Consider the following 24,657-nt stretch of genomic DNA (forward strand, 5'->3'; position numbering starts at 1 on the left):
CCTTAATCAGGTGCGCACCATCCGGCCTGAAAAAATGCGGTTTGCACTCTGCGCAGATGTGGCAGTTCCTTGTGACTGTACGGACCTCCTCTAAAGAGTATGGGAGGTTGCGGGATTTAATAAAGTGGTAGAACCGAGTGACCCCCGGGTGGCAGAGGTCCTCGTGGAGGGTTTGGAGGCGGTTAATTTGTGCGTTGGCACATGTGCCGCGGGATAGGGCATCGGACGGCTCGTTCAGCTTTCCGGGACGATATAAGATCTCGTAGTTGAAGGTGGAGAGCTCGATCCTCCACCTTAAGATCTTGTCGTTTTTGATTTTGCCCCGCAGTGCATTATCGAACATGAAGGCTACCGACCGTTGTTCCGTGAGGAGAGTGAATCTCCTGCCGGCCAGGTAATGCCTCCAATGTCGCACCGCTTCCACTATGGCTTGGGCTTCCTTTTCCACTGAGGAGTGGCGGATTTCTGAAGCGTGGAGGGTTCGGGAGAAAAAGGCCACGGGTCTGCCCGCTTGGTTAAGGGTGGCCGCTAGAGCTACGTCGGAGGCGTCGCTCTCGACCTGGAAGGGGAGGGACTCGTCGATGGCGCGCATCGTGGCCTTTGCGATATCCGCTTTGATGCGGCTGAAGGCCTGGCAAGCCTCTGTCGACAGAGGGAAGGTCGTGGTCTGTATTAGGGGACGGGCCTTGTCTGCGTACTGGGGGACCCACTGGGCGTAGTATTAAAAGAACCCCAGGCAGCATTTTAGGGCTTTTGAGCAGTGCGGGAGGGGAAATTCCATGAGGGCGTGCATACGTTCGGGGTCGGGGCCTATTATCCCATTGCGCACTACGTAGCCCAGGATGGCTAGCCGGTTTGTGCTAAAAACGCACTTGTCCTCGTTGTACGTGAGGTTCAAGGCTTTAGCGGTCTGGAGGAATTTTTGGAGGTTGGCGTCGTGGTCCTGCTGATCGTGGCCGCAGATGGTTACATTGTCGAGATACGGGAACGTGGCCCGTAACCCGTGTTGATCAACCATTCGGTCCATCTCTCGTTGGAAGACCGAGACCCCGTTTGTGACGCCAAATGAGACCCTTAGGAAATGGTATAATCGCCCGTCTGCCTCGAAGGCTGTGTACTTGTGGTCACTTGGGCGGATGGGGAGCTGGTGGTAGGCGGACTTGAGGTCCACGGTGGAGAAGACCTTATATTGGGCAATCCGATTGACCATGTCGGATATGCGGGGGAGAGGGTACGCGTCTAGTTGTGTGTACCTGTTGATGGTCTGGCTATAGTCTATGACCATCCTTTGCTTCTCCCCTGTCTTTACTACTACCACCTGTGCTCTCCAGGGACTATTGCTGGCCTGGATTATGCCTTCCTTTAGTAGCCGCTGGACTTCGGACCGAATGAAGGTCCGGTCCTGGGCGCTGTACCGTCTGCTCCTAGTGGCGACGGGTTTGCAATCCGGGGTGAGGTTTGCAAACAAGGATGGGGGTTGAACCTTGAGGGTTGCGAGGCCGCAGATAGTGAGTGGGGGTATTGGGCCGCCGAATTTGAAGGTTAGGCTCTGTAGATTGCACTGGAAGTCTAATCCCAGTAATGTGGGGGCGCAGAGTTGGGGAAGGACGTAGAGCCTGTAGTTTTTGAACTCCCTCCCTTGCACCGTTAGGGTAACTATGCAGAAGCCTTTGATCTGTACGGAGTGGGATCCTGCAGCTAGGGAAATCTTTTGTGCGCTGGGACGGATGGTCAAAGAACAGCGTCTTACCGTGTCGGGGTGGATAAAGCTCTCCGTGCTCCCGGAGTCGACCAGGCATGGTGTCTCGTGCCCGTTTATCAGCACCGTTGTCGTCGTCGTCTGGAGCATCCGGGGCCGTGCTTGGTCCAGCGTCATTGAAGCCAGACGTGGTTGTAATGGTTGAGCGTCTTCTTCGAACCCCGTGGAGCCGTCGACACTGGGGTCCGTTGTTGCCGTCCAAGATGGCGTCGGGGGTGAACAAGATGGCTGCCCCCATGCATCGTACATGGCTGGGGGGTCACAAGATGGCGTCGGGGGTGAACAAGATGGCTGCCCCCATGCATCGCACATGGCTGGGGTGGTCCAAGATGGCGGCGCCCTTCCTCCCCTCGTGGTGGCCGGGACCCAAAATGCGGCGCCTGCGGGTCGCACATGGGGCGCTGGGGGGGTTGGGGAGCGTTAGGAACACGCAGGACTCCCTCTTCTCTGGGGACAGCGGTGGCCGGGACCCAAAGTGGTAGCGCCAGCGGGTCATACATGGGGCGCAGGGGGGGGGGGGGGTTGGGGAGCGTAAACGGCGTGCAGGGCTCCCTGTTCTCCGGGGAGAGCGGTGGTCGGGACCCAAAGTGGTTGCGCCTGCGGGTCGTACATGGGGCGCTGGGGGGGTTGGGAGCGTAAATGGCGTGCAGGGCTCCCTGTTCTCCTGGGACAGCGGCGACCTCCCGGGACCGGCACACAGCCGCGAAATGGCCCTTTTTCCCGCAGCTCTTACAGATCGCTGCGCGGGCCGGGCAGCGCTGCCGGGGGTGTTTCGCCTGGCCGCAGAAATAGCAGCGGGCTCCCCCGGTGCGACTTGGCGTTTGAACCGCGCAAGCCTGTGGGGTGTCCGGGGGGGGGGGGGTTTGTCGCGACGGGTGCGTACGGAGCCCAATGGGCTGCTGCGCGGTCGGGGCCGTAGGCGCTGGTGTTTTGCGCGGCCACGTCTAGGGAGGCTGCTAGGGCCCGTGCCTCTGAGAGTCCTAGCGACTCTTTTTCTAAAAGTCTTTGGCGGATTTGGGAGGAGTTCATACCTGCCACAAAAGCATCGCGCATTAACATGTCTGTGTGTTCATTTGCGTTCACCGGCGGGCAGCTGCAGGCCCGTCCCAAAATTAGTAGCGCGGCGTAGAATTCATCTATCGATTCTCCGGGACTTTGCCGTCTCGTTGCGAGTTGATAGCGAGCGTAGATCTGGTTTACTGGGCGAACATAGAGACTTTTTAGTGCAGCGAACGCCGTCTGGAAATCCTCTGCGTCTTCGATGAGGGAGAAAATCTCTGTGCTTAACCTCGAGTGCAGGACCTGTAGTTTTTGGTCTTCTGTGACCCGGCCGGGGGCCGTTCTGAGGTAGGCCTCGAAACAAGTCTGCCAGTGCTTGAAAGCTGCTGCTGCGTTCACTGCGTGGGGGCTGATCCTCAGGCATTCCAGGATGATCCTGAGCTCCATAGTCCTTTAGTCACGCTTAATAAATTGTGGCGCACAAAGACTCCAGAGACGAATAGAGTAAAGTCGATGAGGCTTTATTAAGCGTGACTGTTCCCCCGCAGTTCAGTAGTAGACTGCCTGCGGGGGAGGACTCCTGGTACTTATACTCCGCCCTGAGGTCAACGGCCAACCAGGACCCGGGATCTGTCAGCCAATGACATCACGGCTTCACAGTCCCACATGACCCCTAATGCATACTACCACACTGAGTAAAGAACCTACCTCTGACATCTGTCCTATATCTATCTCCCCTCAATTTAAAGCTATGTCCCCTCGTGCTAGACATCACCATCTGAGGAAAAAGGCTCTCACTGTCCACCCTATCTAATCCTCTGATCATCTTGTATGCCTCAATTAAGTCACCTCTTAACCTTCTTCTCTCTAACGAAAACAGCCTCAAGTCCCTCAGCCTTCCCTCATAAGATCTTCCCTCCATACCAGGCAACATTCTGGTAAATCTCCTCTGCACCCTTTCCAATGCTTCCACATCCTTCCTATAATGCGGCGACCAGAATTGCACGCAATACTCCAAATGCGGCCGCACCAGAGTTTTGTACAGCTGCAACATGACCTCATGGCTCCGAAACTCAATCCCTCTACCAATAAAAGCTAACACACCTTACGCCTTCTTAACAACACTCTCAGCCTGGGTGACAACTTTCAGGGATCTATGTACGTGGACACCGAGATCTCTCTGCTCACCCACACTACCAAGAATCTTACCATTAGCCCAGTACACTGTCTTCCTGTTATTCCTTCCAAAATGAATCACCTCACACTTTTCTGCATTAAACTCCATTTGCCACCTCTCAGCCCAGCTCTGCAGCTTATCTATGTCCCTCTGTAACTTGTAACATCCCTCCACACTGTCCACAACTCCACCAACTTTAGTGTCATCTGCAAATTTACTCACCCATCCTCCAGGTCATTTATAAAAATGACAAACAGCAGTGGCCCCAAAAAAGATCCTTGTGGTACACCACTAGTAACTGGACTCCAGGCTGAACATTTCCCATCAACCACCACCCTTTGTCTTCTTCCAGCTAGACAATTTCTGATCCAAACTGCTAAATGACCCTGAATCCCATGCCTCTGTATTTTCTGCAATAGCCATGGGGAACCTTATCAAACGCTTTACTGAAATCTATATACACCACATCAACTGCTTTACCCTCATCCTTCTCAAAGAACTCAATAAGGTTTGTGAGGCACGACCTACCCTTCACAAAATCGTGTTGACTATCTCTAATCAAATTTCCAGATGATTATACATCCTATCTCTTATAAACCTTTCCAAGACTTTGCCCACAACAGAAGTAAGACTCACTGGTCTATAGTTACCTGGGTTGTTGAACAAGGGGACAACATTTGCTATCCTCCAGTCTTCTGGCACTATTCCTGTAGACAAAGATGACTTAAAGATCAAAGCCAAAGGCTCAGAAATCTCCCTAGCTTCCCAGAGAATCCTAGGATAAATCCCATCCAGCCCAGGGGACTTATCTATTTTCACACTTTCCAGAATTGCTAACACCTCCTCCTTATGAACCTCAAGCCATTCTCGTCTAGTAGCCTGTATCTCAGTATTCTCCTCGACAACATTGTCTTTTTCCTGTGTGAATACTGACAAAAAATATTCATTTAGCACCTCTCTTAACTCCTCGGACTCCACGCACAACTTCACACTACTGTCCTTGACTGGCCCTACTCTTACCCTAGTCATTCTTTTATTCCTGACATATCAATAGAAAGCTTTAGGGTTATCCTTGATCCTATCTGCCAAAGACTTCTCATGTCCCCTTCTGGCTCTTCTTAGCTCTCTCTTTAGGTCCTTCCTAGCTAACTTGTAACTCTCGAGCGCCCTAACTATACCTTCACGTCTCATCTTTACATAAGCCTACTCCTTCCTCTTGACAAGTGTTTCAACTGCTTTAGTAAACCACGGTTCCCTCGCTCGACCACGTCCTCCTTGCCTGACAGGTATATACTTATCAAGGACACGCAGTAGCTGTTCCTTGAACAAGCTCCACATTTCCATTGTGCCCATCCCCTGCAGTTTTCCTCTCCATCCGATGCATCCTAAGTCTTGCCTCATTACATCATAATTGCCTTTCCCCCAGATATAACTCTTGCCCTACGGTATATACCTATCCCTTTCCATCACTAAAGTAAACGTAATCGAATTGTGGTCACTATCACCAAAGTGCTCACCTCCCTCCAAATCTAACACCTGTCCTGGTTCATTACCCAGTACCAAATCCAATATGGCTTCACCTCTCGTTGGGCTATCTACATACTGTGTCAGGAAACCCTCCTGCACACATTGGACAAAAATGGATCCATCTAAAGTACTCGAACTATAGCGTTTCCAGTCAATATTTGGAAAGTTAAAGTCCCCCCTAACAACTACCCTGTTACTTTTGCTCCTATCCAGAATCATCTTTGCAATCCCTTCCTCTACATCTCTGGAACTTTTCAGATGCCTATAGAAAACCCCTAACAGGGTTTCCTGTTTCTAATCTCAGGCCACACTACCTCAGTAGACGAGTCCTCATCAAACGTCCTTTCTGCCAACGTAATACTGTCCTTGACTAACAATGCCATCCCTCCCCCTCTTTTACCACCTTCCCTGAGCTTACTGAAATATCTAAACCCCGGCACCTGCAACAACCATTCCTGTCCTTTCTTTTGGCGACATTAGTTGAGGAGTTAGCCATGGCCAGGACATTGGGAGAATTCTGCTGCTCTTCAGAGGTTGTCCACGGGATCTATTATGCTCAGCAAACAAATGAGGCTTTTGTTTTGCCACACTTCATTTTATCCAAAAGGTTGGACCTACTCCCTGAGTAATGAACTGAACGATCAGTCCAGATTATGAGTCCAGGCCCTGGAGTAGGGCTTGATCGTATAAGCCAACTCAGACAAACATACCACCAATTAAGCCAAGTTGACATGTCAATCTCAGGCCTCTGACAAAACTCACACTTTGGTATTGTTTAAAAGAAAAAGGAAAATAAACACTGTGGAGTTTTGCATATGGTCCTTACCAAGGGATAGCGTGCTCAAATATTTGTCGTTTTTGAGGAAACCGATGAGACTCCAAGGCCCATAGTGAAGGAGACCATCAGGTTAAATAAAACTGAAGAGAAGGTGCGGTTAGTTAAGGCCAAGCTTAAATTTTGAAAGCCTACTGAAGAAGGGGGATGGGAGAGATAATGATTTCCACTATTTGACATTCCTGTGAAGCACAAAAAAACACACAAATTTGTGCTTTTGTACTAACTCTACAATTGTACTAACTCTACAATTAGTACAAAAGTACAAGTTTGTTGCTTCGTTTATTATTCTAGCCTTTTATCTTCAAATCTATAAATACTTGTGACAGTCATAATGTCATCAAGCAGAGACAAGTTATTCTAATTGTGGACACTGGTGGACAGCATTTGGAATATTGGCACTGAATTTTACAAATTATCACCCCTAATGATCTCCACTGTTCATATATACTCCCATTATGCGGAGTGTGCACCGAGACCTGTGAGCTCTACCCCTACTATCTGCAGTTTTGGACACCGTACCATCAAAAGGCAACTTGAAAAAAGTGTTGTAACACTGACTTGAGAGAGACTTCATGTTCTAAGACATGGAGAGAGATTCACAGACATTCCATTGATAATTGAGAGTGGACATCATCCAGGATTGTGAAATACTGAGAGGAACAGATTATGTAAATGAAAAGAGTTTACTTGATTGGGAAATTTAATCCTAAAGTCAATTAAACCGCATTGTGACGTTGTTTTGGCCTAAATGACAGAAGTGAAGAATTACCAAAGTTCTGCACTGTAAATTCTATGATGAAAACTTGAAGGGTTTTTTTTCCTCGCAGAACTGTGAATATGTGGAAGAGAACCTTGGCTCACTGAATAATGCATTGCTTTACGCACAAGAACGCAGCTAGATAATTATCTGAATTGGAGCTAGAAATGTGATTTATAAAAGTGCAGCTAGTAATTCAAGTGATTGAATTTACGTGCAGATCATTCTGAGTTGCTGAAGTCACAAAGGTGTTACACCAATGTAATAAAATATTGCAGGATGTGTCATTTTGGAAGGTTGTTCAATAGATTTTTGGCAGAGCAGGGAGATCATTTTCTTAAGGAGATTAAATTGATTAGGGAGAATCAATGATAACTGTGCAACCTAACTTGCTGCTCCCAGTGCTGTCCTGGTGATCAAAGGATCAGCCCCACCATCGATTCTCCACGTCTTCCTTCAGATGTCCACTCACTCAAGATCAAAGGCCATGCGCATCCGTGAGCTTAATGTGGATTATGCATAAATTTCATGGTCTTGACACAGTCGCAATTGAAGGGGGATGACACCTTCACCCTCTAACTGAAACCTCCCCTCCTGGCTATACCCTTAACCATGAGCCTCGCCCAGAGACTCGCAGAGTCATCAAATCACACCTTGGTCTGTCCCCCATTTCTCTTGACATTTTCGCCTGCTTTGAGCATCTCTCCTTGTTCCACCCCATCCCTCACCTCTCATTTAAAATCTTCATTCTCTACCAGCAACCCAAATACCATAGAATTCCTACAGTGCAGAATTAATAATAATAATCTTTATTGTCACAAGTAGGCTTGATTGATTGATTTGATTTATTATCACATGTACTAAAGTACAGTGAAAAGTATTTTTCCATGGCCAAGGGAACGTACACAGTACGTACATAGTAGACACAAGAATAATCAACAGAGAACATTGACAAATGGTACATCGACAAGACAGTGATTGGTTAGTGTGGAACAAGGGGCCAAACAAAGCAAACAAAGCAAATACATGAGCAAGAGCAGTTGCCATACTAGGCTGTGCTGCAGCCGGATAGGATGCTCTCTATGGCACATCTGTAGAGGTTTGAGAGAGTCGATGTAGACATGCCAAATTTCTTTAGCTTCCGTAGGAAGTAGAGACGTTGTTGGCCTTTCTTGACTGTTGCATCAACGTGAGTGGACCAGGACAGACTGTTGGTGATGGTAACCCCCAGGAACTTAAAGCTATCGACCATCTCCACTTCGGCTTACATTAACACTGCAATGAAGTTACTGTGAAAAGCCCCTAGTCATCACACTCCGGCGTCAATTTGGGTACACTGAGGGAGAATTCAGAATGTCCAAAATGGGAGGCTATTTGGCCCATCGGGTCGGCACCAACCCTCAAAGAGTACCCTACCTAGGTACCCTATCTAGGCTCACTCACCCACCCTATCCCCATAACCCAACCTAACTTACACATCTTTGGACACTAAGGGAAATTTAGCGTGGCCGATCCACCTAACCTGCACTTCTTTGCACTGTGGGAGGAAATCAGAGCACCCGGAAACCCATGCAGACACGGGGGAAAGTGCAGACTCCAGTCACCCAAGACCGGAATTGAACCCAGTTCTCTGGTGCTGTGAGGCAACACTGCTAACCACTGTGCCACCCTCCAGGTTTCTCACGGAGATATCGTCACTGCTTTCCTCCCTCATTTCTGCACCAACTCATTTATCCTGAATGATTTCACCCTCTATCTCATACAAATATACAAATTAGGAGTAGGCCATTCACCCTCAAGCCTGCTCCGCCACACAATGAGATTATGGCTGATCTAATTTTAACCTCAACTTCACATTTCTGCCTACCTTGATAACCTTTCACCCCTTGTTAATCTATCTAGTCCTGTCAAAAAATATTCAAAGGTTCTGCTTTCAAAACCCTTTTCCTCATAAGACAAATATCCATCCTCTATTATGGATAAGCTCAGCACATCAGTGCAAATGATAAGGCAAAAGCATTTGCAACAATCTTCAGCCGAAAGTGCCAAGTGGGTGAACCTCTTGGCCTCCTCCTGAGGTCCCCAGCATTAGTCTACCTTCAATCATCAAGTGATGGAAGGGGCCATCAGCAATACGATCAAGAGGCACTTGCTCAGCAATATCTGCTCATTGACACTCAGTTTGGGTTCCGCGAAGGCCACTCAGCTCCTGACGTCATTACAACAGTGCGCCAAACAGGAACAAAAGTGCTGAACTCCAAAGATGAGGTGGGAGTTACTGCCCTTGACATCAAGGTGGCACTTGACCCAGCATGGCATCAAGGTGCCCTAACAAAACTAGAGTCAATAGGAATCAGGGTGGTGGTGGGGGAAAGATGGGGGGGGCTTTGCTAGTTGGAGTCATATCTAGCACAAAGGAAGGTGGTTCTGGTTGCTTGACGTCATTCATCTCTGTTCCAGGACATCCATGCAGGAGTTCCTCAGGGCCCTAGGCCCAACCATCTTCAGCTGCTTCATCAATGACTTTCATTCCATAAGATCAGAAGTGGGGATGTTCACTGGTGATTACGTCCTCTTCACAAATGACTTTTCCACCTATCTTTGTGTCATCAACTAATTTAGCAATCATACCCTCGGTTACTGCATCCAAATCATTTATACAAATTGATAAGAGTTGAGGCCCTTGCACTGATCCCTATGGCATACCACTCGTCACATCCTGCCAACCTGAAAGTGAGCCTGCTCTGTTTAATGTTAGCAGGTCAATTTTCTATCCATGACAATATGTTACCTCCTACTTCAGAATGTAAGAACTAGGGGCAGGAGTAGGCAATTCAGCCCCTTGAACCCGCTCCGTCATTCAATATGATCATGGCTGATCTTCTCTTGGCTTCAACTCCACTTTCTGGTCCATTCTCCATAACCCTTCAACCCATTAGGAGTTGAAGATCTGTCTATCTCCTTCTTAAGGCATCCATCGCACTCTGGGATAGTGAATTACACAGATTCATGACCCTGTCATAGAAGTAATTTCTCCTCATCTCTGCTTTAAATCTGCTACCGCTTATCCTAAAATTCTGTCCTCTCGTTCTAGATTGGCCCAGAAGAGGCAACATCTGCTGTACATCTACTTTGGCAATACCTTTATCATCTTATATACTGCAATTAGATCTCCTCCCATTCTTCTAAACTCGAGAAGGCGTAGGCCTAAACCGTTCAATCTCTTTTTATAAGACAAACCCCACATCTCTGGAATCAATCAAGCGAACTTCCTCTAAACTGCCTCCAATGCAATTATATCCCTCCTCAAATAAGGGGACCTAAACTGTATACAATAGCCCAGGTGCAGTCTCATCAATGCCTTGTACAGTTGCAGCAACCCTTCCCTAAATTTATTCTCTATCCCTTTGCTGTAAAGACAAAAATTCCATTTGCTTTCTTTATTAGCTGCTGCGCCTGCATACTAGATTTCTGTGATTCATGCACAAGGATGCCCAGAACCTCTGCATCAAAGCACTCTGAAGTTTCCTTCCATTAAGATAAGTTCCTTTCCATTTTTCCAACCAAAATGGATAACCTCACACTTGTCCACATAATACTCCATCTGCCAATTTTTGGCTCACTCACCTAACCTATCTATATCCATTTGTAAATTCATTTCCTCTTTGCAACTTACTATCCCACCTATTTTAGTGTCATCTGCAATTTTACCTATCAAAACTTCTATCCCTCCATTCAAGTCATTAATATATATTGTAAATAGTTGGGGCCCGAGGACCGAACCCTGTGGCACCCCGAATTACATCTTGCAACCAAAAAAAGACCCATGTATCCTGACTCTCTGCCTTCTGTCAGTTATGATGTGGAGATGCCGGCGTTGGACTGGGGTGAGCACAGTGAGAAGTCTTACAACACCAGGTTAAAGTCCAACAGGTTTGTTTCAAATCACTAACTTTCAGAGCACTGCTCCTTACTCAAGTGAATGAAGAGGTGGGTTCTTATATATATATATAGACAAAGTCAAAGATGCAATACGATACTTTGAATGCGAGTCTTTGCAGGTAAATAAGGTCCTCTCGCCAGTTGCTCCGTCTGGACCTGTAGACTTAATTACTGCAAAGACTCGCATTCAAAGTATCGTCTTGCATCTTTGACTTTGTCTATATATATGTTTCGGGAACCCACCTCTTCATTCACTTGAGGAAGGAGCAGTGCTCCGAAAGTTATTGATTTGAAACTATTCTGTCAGTTAGCCAGTCTTCTATCCAAGCTAATACAGTACCCCTAATCCCATATGATTTTAACTTGTGTGGCACCATATCAAATGCCTTCTGGAAGTGCAGATATACGACATCTGCAGGATTCCCAATATCCACTTGGCTTGTTAGATCTTTGAAGGGATCTAGTAAATTAGTCAAACATGATTTACACTTCATAAAATCATGCTAATTCTGATGGATTGCATTGTTATTATTTCATGAATAAGAGGCAGCACGATGGCACAGTGGTTAGCACTGCTGCCTCATGGCGCTGAGGTCACAGGTTCGATCCCGGCTCTGGGTCACTGTCCGTGTGGAGTTTGCACATTCTCCCCATGTTTGTGTGGGTTTTGCCCCCACAACCCAAAGATGTGCAGGATAGGTGGATTGGCCACGCTAAATTGCCCCGTAATTGGAAAAGAATTGGGTACTCCAAATTTATTGAAAAAAAAATGATTTCCTTCATAATGGATTCGAAAAAATTCCCAATGACAGATATTAAACTAACTGGTCTACAGTTTCCTACTTTCTACCTCCCTCCCTTTTTAAGTTAGGGTATTTGTTACATTAGCGATTTAGCGATTTTCTAATCCACTGGAACCTTTCCCGCATCCAGGGACTTTTGGAATATTATAACCAATGGATCCGCTAATTCCACTGCCACTCCCTTTAAGACCCTAGGATGTAGGCTCTGGGGACTTGTCTGCCTTCAATTCTAATAAGAACATAAGAACTAGGAGCAGGAGTAGGCCATCTGGCCCTTCGAGCCTGTTCCGCCATTCAATGAGATCATGGCTGATCTTTTGTGGACTCAGCTCCATTTTCCAGCCCGAACACCATAACCCTTTATTCCTTTATTCTTAAAAAAACTATCGATCTTTATCTTGAACACATTTAATGAAGGAGCCTCTACTGCTTCATTGGGCAGGGAATTCCTTAGATTCACAACACTTTGGGTGAAGATGTTCCTCCTAAACCCAGTCCTAAATCTACTTCCCCTTATTTTGAGGCTATGCCCCCTCATTCTGCTTTCACCCACCAGTGGAAACAATCTCCCTGCACCTATCCTATCTATTCTCTTCATATGTTTCTATAAGATCCCCCCTCATCCTTCTAAATTCCAACGGGTACAGTCCCAGTCTACTCAACCTCTCCTCGTAATCCAACCCTCTCAACTCTGGGATTAACCTAGTGAATCTCCTCTGTACACCCTCCAGCGCCAGTTCGTCCTTTCTCAGGTAAGGAGACCAAAACTGAAAACAATATTCCAGGTGTGGCCTTACTTACACTTTATACAGTTGCAGCATAACCTCCCTAGTCTTAAACTCCATCCCTCTAGCAATGAAGGACAAAACTCCATTTGCTTTCTTAATCACCTGTTGCACCTGTAAACCAACATTTCGCGACTCATGCACTAGGACAAAATAGTTTGTTTAGTACTTTTTCCCAAATGAAATGATTGTTCTAAGTTCTTCCCTTTCTATTACCTCTGTATTACGTGTCACTCTTGGGATGGTACTCGTGTCTTCTACTGTGAAAACTGAGGCAAAATATTGATTTAACATTTCCGCCATTTCTGTGGTCCCCACTGTTAACTCCCTGGTCTTATCCTCAATGGACCATCATTCACGTTAGGTATTCTCATCCCTTTGGTATACTTATAGAAGCTTTTACTATCCTTCTTTGTATTTGTGCTAATTTACCTTTACTCTTTTTATTACTTTTTTAGTAACCCTTTGTTGATCTTCAAACGTTTCCCAATCTTCCAGCCTATCACTGGTCATTGCAATATAGTATGTCTTAGTTTTTGTCGTTATGTTATCTTTAACTTCCTTGCTTAACCATGTATGTTTTCCCCCTTCTTATAATCTTCCTTCCTCTCTGGAATATACTTTAGTTGGGATGAATTGAATACCTCCTTAAACAACTGCACCGACACATCAACTGTCCTACGTTTCAGTCTTCCTGCCCAGACCACCAGGGCCAAATCTGTCCTCATGCCAAAGTAATTACTTTTGTTTAACTTCAGAACCCGAGTGCGGGACTCCAGTTCTCGCCCTCAAACTGAATTTGAAATTCTATGTTAAGATTACTCTTCCTAAGAGGATCCTTAACTATGAGGTAATTAATTAATCCCTTCTCATTACACAATACCACATCCAGAATAGCCTGCTCCCTGGTTGGTTCCACAACATATTACTCCATGAAACAATCTCTAATACATTCAATGAACTCTCCCTCAAGGATACCATTGCCAATTTGATTAATCCACATTATATGCTATTAAAATCACCCATGATTATTGCTGTACCTTTATTACAAGCTTGCAATATTTCCTTGTTTATACTGTGCCCCACTGTGGAACTACTGTTTTGGCGACCTATAGATTACCCTCACCAGGGACTTCTTTCCTTTCCTATTTCTTATTTCTCCCCAGGCGATTCCACATCTTGATCTCCAGTACCTATATAATTTCTCACTACAGCACTGATCCCTTCCTTTACTAGCAAAGCTAAACCACCTCCTTTTCCTTTCTGTATATCCTTCCAAAATACTGAGTATCCTTGCATCCCTCAGACCTCGTCTCCTTGTAACTATGTCTCAATAATCGGCATCAAATCATACCCCTTTAGAACATAGAACATAGAGCGATACAGCGCAGTACAGGCCCTTCGGCCCACGATGTTGCACCGAAACAAAAGCCATCTAACCTACACTATGCCAGTGTCATCCATATGTTTATCCAATAAACTTTTAAATGCCCTCAATGTTGGCGAGTTCACTACTGTAGCAGGTAGGGCATTCCACGGCCTCACTACTCTTTGCGTAAAGAACCTACCTCTGACCTCTGTCCTATATCTATTACCCCTCAGTTTAAAGTTATGTCCCCTCGTGCCAGCCATATCCATCCGCGGGAGAAGGCTCTCACTGTCCACCCTATCCAACCCCCTGAGCATTTTGTATGCCTCTATTAAGTCTCCTCTTAACCTTCTTCTCTCCAACGAAAACAACCTCAAGTCCATCAGCCTTTCCTCACAAGATTTTCCCTCCATACCAGGCAACATCCTGGTAAATCTCCTCTGCACCCTCTCCAAAGCCTCCACGTCCTTCCTATAATGCGGTGACCAGAACTGTACGCAATACTCCAAATGCGGCCGTACCAGAGTTCTGTACAGCTGCAACATGACCTCCTGACTCCGGAACTCAATCCCTCTACCAATAAAGGCCAACACTCCATAGGCCTTCTTCACAACCCTATCAACCTGGGTGGCAACTTTCAGGGATCTATGTACATGGACACCTAGATCCCTCTGCTCATCCACACTTCCAAGAACTTTACCATTAGCCAAATATTCCGCATTCCTGTTATTCCTTCCAAAGTGAATCACCTCACACTTCTCTACATTAAACTCCATTTGCCACCTCTCAGCCCAGCTCTGCAGCTTATCTATATCCCTCTGTAACCTGCTACATCCTTCCACACTATCGACAACACCACCGACTTTAGTATCGTCTGCAAACTTACTCACTCACCCTTCTGCGCCTTCCTCTAGGTCATTGATAAAAATGACAAACAGCAACGGCCCCAGAACAGATCCTTGTGGTACTCCACTTGTAACTGAACTCCATTCTGAACATTTCCCATCAACCACCACCCTCTGTCTTCTTTCAGCTAGCCAATTTCTGATCCACATCTCTAAATCACCCTCAATCCCCAGCCTCCGTATTTTCTGCAATAGCCTACCGTGGGGAACCTTATCAAACGCTTTGCTGAAATCCATATACACCACATCAACTGCTCTACCCTCATCTACCTGTTCAGTCACCTTCTCAAAGAACTCGATAAGGTTTGTGAGGCATGACCTACCCTTCACAAAGCCATGCTGACTATCCCTGATCATATTATTCCTATCTAGATGATTATAAATCTTGTCTCTTATAATCCCCTCCAAGACTTTACCCACTACAGACGTGAGGCTCACCGGTCTATAGTTACCGGGGTTGTCTCTGCTCCCCTTTTTGAACAAAGGGACCACATTTGCTATCCTCCAGTCCTCTGGCACTATTCCTGTAGCCAATGATGACATAAAAATCAAAGCCAAAGGTCCAGCAATCTCTGCCCTGGCCTCCCAGAGAATCCTAGGATAAATCCCATCAGGACCCGGGGACTTATCTATTTTCAGCCTGTCCAGAATTGCCAACACCTCTTCCCTACGTACCTCAATGCCATCTATTCTATTAGCCTGGGTCTCAGCATTCTCCTCCACAACATTATCTTTTTCCTGAGTGAATACTGACGAAAAATATTCATTTAGTATCTCGCCTATCTCTTCAGACTCCACACACAACTTCCCATCCCTGTCCTTGACTGGTCCTACTCTTTCCCTCGTCATTCGCTTATTCCTGACATACCTATAGAAAGCTTTTGGGTTTTCCTTGATCCTACCTGCCAAATACTTCTCATGTCCCCTCTTTGCTCGTCTTAGGTCTCTCTTTAGATCCTTCCTCGCTGCCTTGTAACTATCCATCGCCCCAACTGAAACTTCACACCTCATCTTCACATAGGCCTCCTTCTTCCTCTTAACAAGAGATTCCACTTCTTTGGTAAACCACGGTTCCCTCGCTCTACGCCTTCCTCCCTGCCTGACCGGCACATACTTATCAAGAACACGCAGTAGCTGATCCTTGAACAAGCTCCACTTATCCAGTGTGCCCAACACTTGCAGCCTACTTCTCCACCTTATCCCCCCCAAGTCACGTCTAATGGCATCATAATTGCCCTTCCCCCAGCTATAACTCTTGCCCTGCGGTGTATACTTATCCCTTTCCATCATTAACGTAAACGTCACCGAATTGTGGTCACTGTCCCCAAAGTGCTCTCCTACCTCCAAATCCAACACCTGGCCTGGTTCATTACCCAAAACCAAATCCAACGTGGCCTCGCCTCTTGTTGGCCTGTCAACATATTGTGTCAGGAAACCCTCCTGCATACACTGTACAAAAAACGACCCATCTAATGTACTCGAACTATATCTTTTCCAGTCAATATTTGGAAAGTTAAAGTCTCCCATAATAACTACCCTGTTACTTTTACTCTTATCCAGGATCATCCTCGCCATCCTTTCCTCTACATCCCTAGAACTATTTGGAGGCCTATAGAAGACTCCCAACAGGGTGACCTCTCCTTTCATGTTTCTAACCTCAGCCCATACTACCTCGGAAGATGAGTCCCCATCTAGCATCCTCTCCGCCACCGTAATACTGCTCTTGACTAGCAGCGCCACACCTCCCCCTCTTTTGCTTCCTTCTCTGAGCTTACTAAAACACCTAAACCCCGGAACCTGCAACATCCATTCCTGTCCCTGCTCTATCCATGTCTCCGAAATGGCCACAACATCGAAGTCCCAGGTACCAACCCATGCTACCAGTTCCCCTACCTTATTTCGTATACTCCTGGCATTGAAGTAGACACACTTCAAACCACCTACCTGAACACTGGCCCCCTCCTGCGACGTCAAATCTGTGCTCCTGACCTCTATACTCTCATTCTCCCTTACCCTAAAACTACAATCCAGGTTCCCATGCCCCTGCTGCATTAGTTTAAACCCCCCCAAAGAGCACTAACAAATCTCCCCCCCCAGGATATGTGTGCCCCTCAGGTTCAGATGTAGACCATCCTGTTTGTAGATGTCCCACCTTCCCCAGAACGAGCCCCAGTTATCCAGAAATCTGAATCCCTCCCGCCTGCACCATCCCTGTAGCCACGTGTTTAATTGCTCTCTTCCCTATTCCTCATCTCACTATCACGTGGCACGGGCAACAACCCAGAGATAACAACTCTGTTTGTTCTAGTTCTGAGCTTCCATCCTAGCTCCCTGAAAGCCTGCCTGACATCCTTGTCCCCTTTCCTACCTGTGTCGTTAGTGCCAATGTGGACCACGACTTGGGGCTGCTCCCCCTCCCCCTAAGGACCCGGAAAACACGATCCGAGACATCACATACCCTTGCACCTGGGAGGCAACATACCAAACGTGAGTCTCTCACGCTCCCACAAAATCTCCTATCTGTGCCCCTGACTATCGAGTCCCCAATTACTAATGCTCTGCTCCTCTCCCCCCTTCCATTCTGAGCAACAGCGACAGACTCCGTGCCAGAGGCCCGTACCCCATGGCTTACCCCTGGTAAGTCCCCCCCCCCACAAGTATCCAAAGTGGTATACTTGTTTCTCAGGGGAACGACCGCAGGGGATCCCTGCACTGACTGCTTCTTCCCAGTCTCTCTTACAGTTACCCATCTATCTCCAATCTTTGGTGTAACTAATTCCCTGAAGCTGCTATCTATGACCCCCTCTGCCTCCCGAATGATCCGAAGTTCTTCCAACTCCAGCTCCAGTTCCCTAACTCGGTCTTGGAGGAGCTGGAGATGGCAGCACTTCCTGCAGGTAAAATCAGCAGGGACACTAACGGCATCCCTCACCTCAAACATCCTGCAGGAGGAACGTTGCACTCCCTTCCCTGCCATCCCTCTAACTTTCTACCAAGGTCTGGCTAACAACTAAATTAAATTAAACAAAAAAAAAATAATAATAATAAAATATGGTACTTACCTCACACCAATGGGTTTTATTATTAGGTTAGAGGAGGAGGGCGGGTGGGAGACACTACACGTGTAGTGTCTCGGGTTTCCTCTCCACCAGAATTTATTGGTGAGGGTCTTCCCAGAAGTCCGCGGGTCGAACTTCCTGTTCCCGCCTTAAACACTAAAATTTAAAAAAATTGACTAGCCTGCTCCTGTGAAGGTCTCCCAGAAATCACTAACGCACCGCTCCCGCTGAAATCGACTGGCCTGCTCCGCTCCCGCTGAAATCGACTGGCCTGCTCCTGCAAAGACAAGTGTTTTTAAAGGAGAAACTTACCTCCCAGAAATCACTTGCGCACTGCTCCCGCTGAAATTGACTAACCTGCTCCGCTCCCGCTGAAATCGACTGGCCTGCTCCTGCAAAGACAAGTGTTTTTAAAGGAGAAACTTACCTCCCAGAAATCACTTGCGCACTGCTCCCGCTGAAATTGACTAGCCTGCTCCGCTCCCGCTGAAATCGACTGGCCTGCTCCTGCAAAGACAAGTGTTTTTAAAGGAGAAACTTACCTCCCAGAAATCACTTGCGCACTGCTCCTGCTGAAATTGACTAACCTGCTCCGCTCCCGCTGAAATCGACTATTTGTCTCTATTTGCGTTGTTAACTCATTTAATTTTGCTCCATCTGCTTTGTGCATTCAGGCACAAAGCCTTTATGTTTGTTCTATTATCAAATTTCCCACTCTTGTCTGATTCCTTGGTGCAATATAATGTTCACATGTTCTGTCCCTTTCTTTTATTTTTTGGTAACAATCCACCTCATCGCTAACCTGTACTCCTATCATTTCCTTTAACTTTGATTTTCTACTTTTCCATGTAACTGAACTCTCCCCTCAAATATTTAGTTTAAAGCCCGATCTACAACCCTACTAATGTGATTCCCCAGGACTCTGATCCCAGATGATTCAGGTGAAGACCGTCCCAATGGAACTGTGCCCTCCTTCCCCAGTACTGGAGCCAATGTCATAGAACATAGAACATTACAGCGCAGTACAGGCCCTTCGGCCCTCGATGTTGCGCCAACCTGTGAAACCACTCTAAAGCCCATCTACAGGTCATTGAAAGGGGCAACACAGGTGGAGAAGGTAGTCAAGAAGGCATACGGCATGCTTGCCTTCATTGGCCGGGGCATTGAGTATAAGAATTGGCAAGTCATGTTGCAGCTGTATAGAACCTTAGTTAGGCCACACTTGGAGTATAGTGTTCAATTCTGGTCGCCACACTACCAGAAGGATGTGGAGGCTTTAGAGAGGGTGCAGAAGAGATTTACCAGAATGTTGCCTGGTATGGAGGGCATTAGCTATGAGGAGCGGTTGAATAAACTCGGTTTGTTCTCACTGGAACGAAGGAGGTTGAGGGGAGACCTGATAGGGTTCTACAAAATTATGAGGGGCATAGACAGAGTGGATAGTCAGAGGCTTTTCCCCAGGGTAGAGGGGTCAATTACTAGGGGGCATAGGTTTAAGGTGAGAGGGGCAAGGTTTAGAGTAGATGTACGAGGCAAGTTTTTTACGCAGAGGGTAGTGGGTGCCTGGAACTCGCTACCGGAGGAGGTAGTGGAAGCAGGGACGATAGGGACATTTAAGGGGCATCTTGACAAATATATGAATAGGATGGGAATAGAAGGATACGGACCCAGGAAGTGTAGAAGATTGTAGTTTAGTCGGGCAACATGGTCGGCACGGGCTTGGAGGGCCGAAGGGCCTGTTCCTGTGCTGTACATTTCTTTGTTCTTTGTACACTATTCCCTTATCGTCCATACGTCTATCCAATGACCATTTGAATGTCCTTAAGTGTTGGCGAGTCCACTACTGTTTCAGGCAGGGCATTCCACGCCCTTACTACTTTCTGAATAAAGAACCTACCTCTGACATCTGTCCTATATCTATCTCCCCTCAATTTAAAGCTATGTCCCCTCGTGCTAGACATCACCATCCGAGGAAAAAGGCTCTCACTGTCCACCCTATCCAATCCTCTGATCGTCTTGTATGCCTCAATTAAGTCACCTCTTAACCTTCTTCTCTCTAACGAAAACAGCCTCATGTCCCTCAGCCTTTCCTCATAAGATCTTCCCTCCATACCAGGCAACACTCTGGTAAATCTCCTCTGCACCCTTTCCAATGCTTCCACGCCCTTCCTATAATGCGGCGACCAGAATTGCACGCAATACTCCAAATGCGGCCGCACCAGAGTTTTGTACAGCTGTCCCATGAATTCAAACCATTTCTCCCAAACCAACGTTTGAGCCAAGCATTTACCTCTTTAATCTTTTTGACCCTGGTGCCAATTAACTCGTGGCTCAGATAGCAATCCAGAAATTATTACCTTTTTGGTTCTGCTTTTTAATTTAGTCCCTAGCTGCTCATATTCCCTCAGCAGAACCACTCTCTTTGTTCCACCTATGTTGTTTGTACCAACATGGACCACAACTGGACTACACCAGTTTTTATTTTCCGCAATAATCTTTGATGCGGCACCTTAACAAATTCCTTCCAAAAATCTAAAGTATAGAACATCCATTGGTTCCCCTTTATCCACAGCACCTTTTACTTCTTCATAGTACATCACAATCTTTGAATTTACTGTTCTCTCTAGTCCACTTAGCAAACTTCCTGATTCCAACCCCTCGCCCACCCCTAAGCCTGAACTTGCATATTTCTCTAGTTTTTCTCAAAGCTCATCTTGTCCATGACCCATCTCCTGTTCGCAACCTTATTCCTAGTAAACTACTGACCATCCAACTTCCTTCCCTAGCTCCTATGTTAGCTGAAATTGTGAGTAGTTCTCTTTCCTCAGGTAATTTTTCTCTAGCCTTCAAATCTTCATTACCCCTCCCTTCAAAAGTAATTTTTGAATCTTCCATTATTGCTTGCTACCGTCCCATCTCCAGCCATCCTTTCCTCTCCAAAGTCCTTGAATGTGTTGCCACCTCCCAAATCTGTGCCCATTTTCCCCATAAATTCATTGTTTGAATCCCTCCAATCAGGTTTCTACTCCCATCGCAGTACTGAAACTGCTCATGTCATAGTCACCCGATGTAACTGCAACAAGATGGAACAAGAGTAAACTTTCCCTCCTTGTTCCACATGACTTGTCTGTGGCCTTTGACACTTTGAACCACACTATCCTCCTCTCCTGCTTCTCTACTGTTGTCCAGCTGCCTGGGACAGCTCTTGAACGGTTCCATCCTTGTGTCTAGTTAAAACCAGAGAATCACCTTCATTAGGTGTGGTGTCCTCCAAGGATCTATCCTTGCCCCTCTCCTATTTCTCATTTACACGCTGCCCCTTGGTGATATTATCTGAAAAGTTAGTATTCACATCTACGCTGACATGATGTATGAATCTCGGCACCACCTCTCTTGACTGCTCTTCAGAGATTTGGTACTTACATTTCCTCCATTTAAATACTTGGAAGTCTGAAACCACTGCCTTCAGTCCCTGCTCCAAATTCCAATCCCTAGCCACTGACTCCATCCCTCTCCTAGCAACCATCTTAGGCTGAGCCAAACTGTTTACAACCTTGGTACCATATTTGACCCCACGTTGCGATTAGGACCACATATCTGCACCATTACAATGACCTATTTCTACCTATGTAACATTGCTCAATTTTGCCTGCCTCAGCTGATCTGCTGCTGAAGCCCTCATTCGTGGCTTGGTTACCATAAGACTTGTCTAACCCAATACAATCCTGTTGGTCTTTCACATTCTACCAGCCATAAACGTGAAGCCGACTGCCAATCTACAGCCCATATCTGAATCCACCATCACTGAATCCTATCATCCTATGCTCACTGGTCTGTTATTTTTTATGAATTTAGAGTACCCAATTCCTTTTTTTCCCAATTAAGGGGCAATTTAGCATGGCCAATCTACCTATCCTGCACATCTTTGGGTTTGTGGAGGTGAGACCCTCGCAGACACGGGGAGAATGTGCAAACTCCACTCGGACAGTGTCCCGGGGCCAGGATTGAACCCGGTCCTCGGTGGCATGAAGCAGCAGTGCTAACCGCTGCACCGCTATGCCGCCCGTCTCACTGATCTATGTTGCCTCACACTTAAACTTTGTGATCTTATGATATTGGGTTATTCCTAAGGCCATGGCTGGGAAGGAACTATAACAAAGGCCAGAGCAAAATAGCGGAGGACAACAGGCACGGCCATCCTCAATTTAATAGTATTTGTGTTGCAATGCCATGTATTGATCGATAAGCCAGTTCACAGCTGAAAAACCACTGATTGTGGTGTTTGTTCAAATTATTAATAGCTCCCACACTTGTTTAAACTTGCTGCATTTCTATTCATCACTGAAAATTATCAGGTAATCAGGTACCAAATATTCACAAACAATTGATAATCAAACATATTTAAAACAGCAAAGTAAAGGTATTCTGACTCATTTGAACCATCAGATGGATGGGGTCAAGAAAAACACTTCTTGAAACGCTTTATCACGCTTTATTAAAAAGGCAAATAATCAACATGTTCTTTCTCAATTTAACCAATGAACTTTGTAACCAAAATGGCTGACCAAGCCAAACAGGCCGTGGGGAGGGAATCAAGCATTTGGAACAAACAAGTGGGCAGCACGGTAGCATAGTGGTTAGCACAGTTGCTTCACAGCTCCAGGATCCCAGGTTCGATTCCCCGCTGGGTCACTGTCTGTGCGGAGTCTGCACGTTCTCCCCGTGTCTGCGTGGGTTTCCTCCAGGTGCTCCGGTTTCCTCCCACAGTCCAAAGATGTGTAGGTTGTCATGACATACACTCATGCACATAATGAGATACAACAGGCAGTAACAGACACCCAGTACAGCTAATCAACACACAGGACAGAACACAACCAATCACCAGGCAGAACACTAGAGGGGGGTTTCCCACTATAAAACACACGAGGCATCAGCACTCTGCCTCTTTCCATTGGTGACAACTGTAGTGACAGTCAGGGTGTATATATCAGTTAGAACCTTCTACACGTGGCTCAGAGGTAGTCTGGTCTAGGTTGGCAACCAGTAGCTAGTGGTGTCCCTCAGGGATCAGAGTTGGGCCACAATTGTTCACAATTTACAAAGATGATTTGGAGTTGGGGACCAAGGGCAATGTGTCCAAGTTTACAGACAACACTAAGATGAGTGGTAAAGCAAAAAGTGCAGAGGATACTGGAAGTCTGCAGAGGGTAGGCTAAGTGAATGGGCTAGGGTCTGGCAGATGGAATACAATGTTGACAAATGTGAGGTTATCCATTTTGGTAGGAATAACAGCAAAAGGGATTATTATTTAAATGATAAAATATTAAAACATGCCGCTGTGCAGAGAGACCTGGGTGTGCTAGTGCATGAGTCATAAAAAGTTGGTTTACAGATGCAACAGGTGATTAAGAAGGCAAATGGAATTTTGTCCTTCATTGCTAGAGGGATGGAGTTTAAGACGAGGGAGGTTATGCTGCAATTGTATAAGGTGTTAGTGAGGCCACACCTGGAGAATTGTGTTCAGTTTTGGTATCCTTATTTGAGAAAGGATGTATTGGCACTGGAGGGTGTGCAGAGGAGATTCACTAGGTTAATCCCAGAGCTGAAGGGGTTGGATTACGAGGAGAGGTTGAGTAGACTGGGACTATACTCGTTGGAATTTAGAAGGATGAGGGGGGATCTTATAGAAACATATAAAATTATGAAGGGAATAGATAGGATAGATAGGGGCAGGTTGTTTCCACTGGCGGGTGAAAGCAGAACTAGGGGGCATAGATTCAAAATAAGGGGAAGTAGATTTAGGACTGAGTTTAGGAGGAATTTCTTCACCCAAAGGGTTGTGAATCTATGGAATTCCTTGCCGAGTGAAGCAGTAGAGGCTCCTTCATTAAATATTTTTAAGATAAAGATAGACAGTTTTTTGAAGAATAAAGGGATTAAGGGTTATGGTGTTTGGGCCGGAAAGTGGAGCTGAGTCCACAAAAGATCAGCCATGATCTCACTGAATGGCGGAGCAGGCTCGAGGGGCCAGATGGCCCACTCCTGCTCCTAGTTCTTATGTTCTTATGTTAGTTATAGTTAGCACACTTAAATTAATAGATTGTCAACCCACAGCAAGCTGTGTGCACTGCTCCAGAAGTTCAATAAAAATTATTGAACTAACGTCTAAGTTTGGTGTCTAATTTACAGTACAACTGCATCCAGTTGCAGTCCGTGTTACCCCAGGGTGAATAACACGACATGGTACCAGTAGTCTACTTTATCTAAGTGGTTTACCTTGAGTGATTCAGTGACGACCAGCGAGTGCCTTCCAGCGGCATGGAGAAGATCCAGGCCCCTACACAGCTACGGATCTCCAGCAATCTCGGTGCCAACTGGCGGGTCTTCAAGCAGAAATTCAGTCTATACATTGAGGCCTCGGGGATGCGTCCGATGCCAGAAAAATCGCGCTGCTCCTATCAACTGCGGGGGACCAAGCTATCCAAATTTTCAACTCACTCACTTTTGCCAACGGCCAGGACAAGACCAAATTCAAGACCATTTTAGATAAATTCAACAGTCACTGTAAAGTCGAAACGAACGAGAGCTTCGAGCGCTATGTCTTCAAGCAACGCCTTCAGGGTAAGGACGAACCTTTCCAATCCTTTATAACTCATCTCCGTATATTAGTGCAGTCCTGCAACTACGGTGACACCGCTGATTCCATCATCAGGGATCAGATCGTGTTTAGAGTCCAC

The sequence above is a fragment of the Scyliorhinus torazame genome, chromosome 21, assembly GCF_047496885.1.
Source record: "Scyliorhinus torazame isolate Kashiwa2021f chromosome 21, sScyTor2.1, whole genome shotgun sequence".
NCBI lineage: Eukaryota > Metazoa > Chordata > Chondrichthyes > Carcharhiniformes > Scyliorhinidae > Scyliorhinus > Scyliorhinus torazame.